The sequence below is a fragment of the Diceros bicornis genome, chromosome 5 (assembly GCF_020826845.1).
Source record: "Diceros bicornis minor isolate mBicDic1 chromosome 5, mDicBic1.mat.cur, whole genome shotgun sequence".
Classification (NCBI taxonomy): Eukaryota; Metazoa; Chordata; class Mammalia; order Perissodactyla; family Rhinocerotidae; genus Diceros; species Diceros bicornis.
The window spans coordinates 25,030,256-25,036,704 of record NC_080744.1 but is presented as its reverse complement, the minus strand read 5'-3'; the positions used below and the strand labels follow the sequence as shown (position 1 = coordinate 25,036,704).

The 6,449-nt window shown below is 36.5% G+C and overlaps 1 pseudogene; it reads left to right on the top strand.

Moving 5' to 3' along the window:
- The first annotated feature begins 377 nt into the window (after positions 1–377).
- LOC131405283 (macrophage metalloelastase-like) lies at positions 378–1,780 on the top strand (annotated as a pseudogene).
- Positions 1,781–6,449: the final 4,669 nt, after the last annotated feature.

The following is a 6,449-nucleotide window of genomic DNA, read 5'->3' as shown; positions in this document are numbered from 1 at the left end:
AAATTACAATATAAATATATTGGGAGGGCAGGGGATGGGGAGGGTATGTATGTGGTGTGGGCAGGGGAAGGAAAGAGTGAAATTCTCATCTTCAATGGTAGGAAGTCAACAAATAATGCCTAACACTGAAAACCCAAGTAGATGCAATATAAGCATGCTGTTTAGAGACATGGAGGAAAATACTAAAAGAGTTGAAAGTGGTGCTGCTGGGAAAGGTGAAACAAGGATTCATTGGGAGGAACAGAGACTACCGTTTTTCATAATTAATCTTGTAAGACCTTGTGATTTTTAAAAATATGCATATGTATAACATAGGTTAAAAAATACAGGAAAAGGAACAGAGTAAATTGGGTTAAAACTTTCAGGAGAAGTTTAGAATGAAGTTCCTTCTATTGATACTGGCGCTACAGGTGGCTGCTTCTGGAGCTGTTCCCCTGACTAACAATACAAGCCAGGGTTAAAGTGATGTGGTATTTGCTCAAAGGTACTTAGAACATTTTATGTCCTAGAGATGGAGACAATTCCAATGACAAAAATGAAAGTCAATAGGAACTGCATAGAGAATAAAATCCAGGAAATGCAGCAATTCTTGAGGCTAAAAGTGACTGGGCAACTGGACACATCTACTCTGGACATGATGCACAGACCTCAATGTGGAGTGCCTAATGTTCCTAATTTCAGGATAATGCAAGGGAGGCCAGTGTGGAAGAAACATTTTACCACCTACAGAATCAACGATTACCCTTTGGACATGAAGCTTAAGGATGTTGACTGTGTCATCCAGAAAGCTTTTCAAGCATGGAGTGATGTGGCCCCCCTGAAATTCAGACAGATTAATGAAGGCAAGGCTGACATTGATACAGTTTGCAATTGGAGCTCATGAAGACTACAGTCCTTTTGGTGGTGGAAATGGAATCCTAGCCCATGCTTTTGGCCCTAGGCCTGGTATTGGAGGAGATGCGTATTTCAATGAGGCTGAAATCTGGACTGAAAGCAACAAGGCACAAACTTGTTCCTAGTTACTGTTCATGTGTTCATGGCCATCCCTCGGGTCTTGGCGATTCCAACGATCCAAAGGTGATACTGTTCCCCACCTGCAGTTATACTGACGCCAACACATTTCACCTCTCTGCTGATGACATACATGGAATTCAGTCTCTCTATGGAGGCCCAGAAAAGTACCAACCCTCATAATATCCTGACAGTGCAGACTCAGCCAGCTGTGACCCCAATTTTAGTTTTGACACTGTCACTACAATGGGAGATAAAATCCTTTTTCTTTAAAGACAGATTCTTCTAGTGGAAGCTTTCTGAGTCCAAAGATCAGTGTTAGTTTAATTTCTTCTTCATGGCCAACCTTACCATCTGGCATTCAAGCCACTTATGAAATTGGAACCAGAAATGATGTATTTCTTTTTTAAGATGATAAGTACTGATTAATCAGCAATTTAAGACTACAATCCAACTATCTCAAGAGCATACATTCTTTGGGCTTCCCCTACTCTGTGAAAAAAATTGATACAGCTGTTTTTAACCCACTTCTCTATAAGATCTACTTCTTTGTAGATAACCAATATTTGAAGTTTGATGACAGGAGACAATTCATGGACGCTGGTTATCCCAAATTGATTACCACCCAGGAATTGGGCCTAAAATTGATGCAGTCTTATATTACAACAGACATTACTATTTCTTCCAAGGATCTAACATACTTGAATATGATGTCCTATCCCATTGTGTTACCAAAAGGCTGAAAAGCGATATCAAATTTGGTTCTTAGGAATGGTGTAATTAATGGTACTTGTCAGTTCATTTCAGTACTTGTCAATAATAACTATTTATTGCATACTTGCTTTGTGTCCAGTGTACCATCATATAGCAATACGTATCATAAAATAAGGTAAAATTTATAGGCCATAGATAAATGATTATATAGTTAAGTGATTCTACAAAATATATAAGATTTTTTTATTTTGAAAACCCTCATTGTCAATTTTTACTTAACTCTACTATTAAGGTTAAAAATAGATACCTTAAAAGGCCAAGAGAATATCTTGGTTCCTAACATCCTTGAACTGAGAAATTATAATTATTTCTCTGACTTAAATAAAATTAAAAAATTATTGTCTCTATGACCATTAAATGTTTAAGCAAGCATATCATTTTAATTCTTTTGGAGTAAAAACTTAGAACTTTAAAAATGACAATTAATGTAAGTAATGTATAAGTAAATTACATAATTATGGTAATAATGTAATTTTATTCTGTTGTCTGTGTTGACTCACCGAATATCTTATATAAAGTATATACACTATTTTGCTCAAATAAAAACTTTGAAAGTAATATATATATATATAAACTTTTTAAAAAGAGACGATAGTTGATAAATTTCCAGATTTTATTTTTTTAACAGCACACTGGATCCCCAAGCAGTATAAATAAACATAAATCCTCAGGGCCAGCCTGGTGGCAAGTGGTTAAGTTCACATGCTCCATTTCAGCAGCCATGGGGTGCATGGGTTTGGATCCCAGGTGCAGACCTACACACTGCTCATCAAGCCATGCTGTGGTGGCGTCCCACATACAAAATAGAGGGAAACTGGCACAGATGTTAGCTCAGGGAGAATCTTCCTCACCAAAATAAAAAAAAATTCTCACTAGGCTTATCTGAGTAAATCTATAGGTCATTAAAGATAAAAAACACCAGAGATAAAAGATAAAAGGATACCAGTTTGACAGCAGAAATCTCAACAACAGCTGAGAGGCCAAGAGACAATGAAAATATAGCTTCAAAAAACCAAGAGAAAATAACTGTCAAGTTTTGTGTCTATATCCAGCAAAACGTTCATTCAAGAGTGAATGTGAAATAAAGACATCTTCATACAAAGACTGAGAGTTTATCACTTTTAAATCCTTCCTGAAAGATCTGCTAAAGGATTTACTTCAGGAAGAAGAAAATTGAACCTAGGAGTGAGGAAAGAGACCCAAGAAGTAGTGATAAACAAACAGTCTGGTAAATATGTGAGTAAATCAAAACAAATACTAACTATAAAATGTAACAATTATTATGACTAATTTGGTAGGTATTGTTTAAAACAAAATGACACGAAAGATGGAAGGGGGTTGATAATAACATGGAAGATAGGGGAGAGGTTAATCTGTGTTAATGTTCTTGTATTGTTTAGAAGAAAAGAAAGATATTGATTACCTTAGGATTTTGTTAAGGCAAAAATGCATGTTAAAAATTTAAGGTAACTGCTAAAAGAACAGAAACAAAATATATAACTTCCAAAATAACAATGGAAAAATGATAGTCAGAGATAAACAACAAAGAAAACTGGAGCAATACAATAGAAGACAATGGGAGACAGAAAATATAAAAGAAAAAAGGAAAAGCATGGTAAATATAAAGTACAAAACAACTTAATAGAAATAGATCCAAATACATAAATAATCACAGTAAATAAAACAGATTAAACCCCCTAGTTAAAAGACAGAGATCCCCAAGATGGACACACATACAAAACAACTGAGCTATAAGCTATTTAAGGAAACACACCTAATACATAATAACGCAAAAAGTCTGATAAAATAAAGAGATGGGAAAAGATATACCAGAAGAAAGCAGGTATTGCTATGTTAATATCTGACTAAGCAGGGTTTAAGGCAAAAAATAAAAATGTATTATGAAGGATAAAGAGGGTTGTTAAATATGATAAAGGAAGGAAGATAAAACAACCTTGAACCTGCACACATCTATCCACATAGCCCTAAAGGATAGAAAGCAAAAAAATGACAGAACTACAAGGAGTAACTGATAAATCACAATCATAATAGGAGATTAACACAGGTCTTTCAGAAACTGATACAGTAGTCCTCCCTTATCCATGGTTTCTCTTTCCACGGTTTCAGTTACCTGTGGTCAACTGTGGTGAAAAAATAGTAAATGGAAAATTCCAGAAATAAAAAATTCCTAAGTTTTAAATTGCACACCATTCTGAGTAGCGTGATGAAATCTCGCACCATTCCACTCTATCCCGCCCAGCACACTACATCCAATGCCTATGTCATTCACCTCACTTCATCTTATCACATGGGTGTTGTATCATCTCACATCGTCACAAGAAGAAGGGTGAGTACAGTACAATGAGATATTTTGGGAGAGAGAGAGACCACATTCACATAATTTTTGTTACAACATATTGTTATAATAACTATTTTTGTTAGTTATGGTTGTTAATCTCTTACCATGCCCAATTTATAAATTAAACTTTATCATAGCTATGTATGTACAGGAAAAAACATAGTATATATACAGATGAGTACTATCTGTGATTTCAGGAATCCACTGGGGGTCTTGGAGTGTATCCCCCATGGATAAGGGGGGACTACTGTATGTCAATCAGACAAAATATTTGTTGGGCTTTAAAAAAACTGAATACAATTAACAAGCTTGGTCTCATGGATATACAACCCTGTGTCTAAAAATTAAAGAACATACATTCCTTTCAACACAGGTCATTTACAAAAATTGACCAAGTCTCAGCAAATACTGCTAAAACTCATCATAAAGAGAGTCTTGGAGTGGTGGGAAAAAGGGAGGAATGCAGATTTCCTCCTCTCCCTGGAGAGCCTAGAGACGCTGTCCAGAGATGATCAGTCAAAAAACAGAGATTTATACCAACTGAACATATGAGTAATAGAAGAATAAAAATAACAAAATTGTGAGGAGATATTTGAGAAAGAAGAGGATTACCATAAATGAGCAAAACTACTCACCTTTCCTAGAAGGAAATAAATAGATGTTGCTCAATGTAGATAAATCAAAAGCAGCAGTATAAACATATAATTCAAGAGTTGTAGATGTAACCAACAGACAAATTTAAAACAAAAATGGTCAATCTATTTAATAATGATAATTAAATAATTTATTTAATTAATATAATAAATATTATTTAATAATAATATTAATGACAGATCCACAAGTTAGACATCAGAGACATTGTGGGACAAATCAGAAGGGAAAGGAAGGAAACTAATGTGTATTGAATACATACTTCATATGAGGAAAAGGAGGCTCTGAGTAAGGGTCACCAGCTAGCAGACTGCGGAACCAGTATACACATCCAGGTTTATCTGACTAGGTCAAAGACTTTTTCACTATATCGCATAGTTAATGGACCAAGAGTCACAGCCCTCAGGGCAGCAAAACACTGCCACATTTTTATTGAGAAAGGATTAATCATCTAAATTATGCTTATATTGCAAAGTTTACTTATAGCAATTTGATATATGTACTTCTACTGTTTTGTACATTTTACATGAGTATTCAATTAATTGATTTATAATACTATCTGATGCCAAGGAAAGCAAATACTATACTAATCCCAGTTCACAAACTATGTGTACACCAAATTTAATTTTCTTGATATTTTTAAAACATAGCTTAATTTCCCTAGATGCCTCATTAACCTGATGGTGGAAATTAAATCTCAGTCAGTTCTGGGTTCTCCCACAAGTGCACTTATCTTCAGTGTTGTGTCTAAGCTCTGAGGAGGAAGGGAGAAGGCAAGGAGGTGTCCAGTCCTTTGCCCATCTCTCTTCCAGATCCTCCATCCTGCCCCAGGCTGTCAGTCCACAGGTAGCTGGTGCATCACTCCTCATTCTCATCATTGAGGCCCTTGCAGGTTGGACAGCTCTCCCTGCTTCCTCTGTACCCTTCCCAGGCCCTCTACACTTTAGTATTCTATTTCTGCACCTATCTGAGCTATGGGAAACTCTGATGCTCTCGAAGCTCCCACCTGCCTAGAAACCTTATGCAACCACTTCTCTATGGTATTGCCACTGCCGTAAGCCCTTTCCAGAAAGCAAATCACAAGTGCTCTCTGTCTCAGACCCACAACTCTATGTGGGGTTCTATCATCTCCCCTCATGGAGATTACATTACTCACAACAGCCTGGGGTTGGGAAAGGGCAGAGTACAATGCCCGTTCTTGGGGACCCTCCAGCTCTGAGCTATCCTTTCTCCCCCTTCAAGTCTCCTCTTCCCCCTATTATGCAGATCTCAGGAAATAAGAAGCCTAGACCTGACTCATCAGATTTTTTCCAGGCCCTGAGTCCTAAACTTCAAAAGGCTTTACTCTGCCTTCTGCAATAACAGTTCTTTCCCAGTCTCCTTACCCAAATAGGAGGAATGAAATAGCTAGGAGGGATAAGAAATTACCATAAAAAACAATGGTTAACATTTCAAAACTGTGATATCACCACATGGGTACTGTGCCAGATACTGGAAATACAAAGAAAAATCCAGTTCAGTTCTGGTGTCAGAATTTGTCCAGGGTCACACAGCTGGTAGAGGGATACCCAACAATGATAATATTGTATTTAGTGAAATATTATATTTATTTGGAAGTTATATTTATAGATGAGAGGAGTGGCTGAGTGGGAGA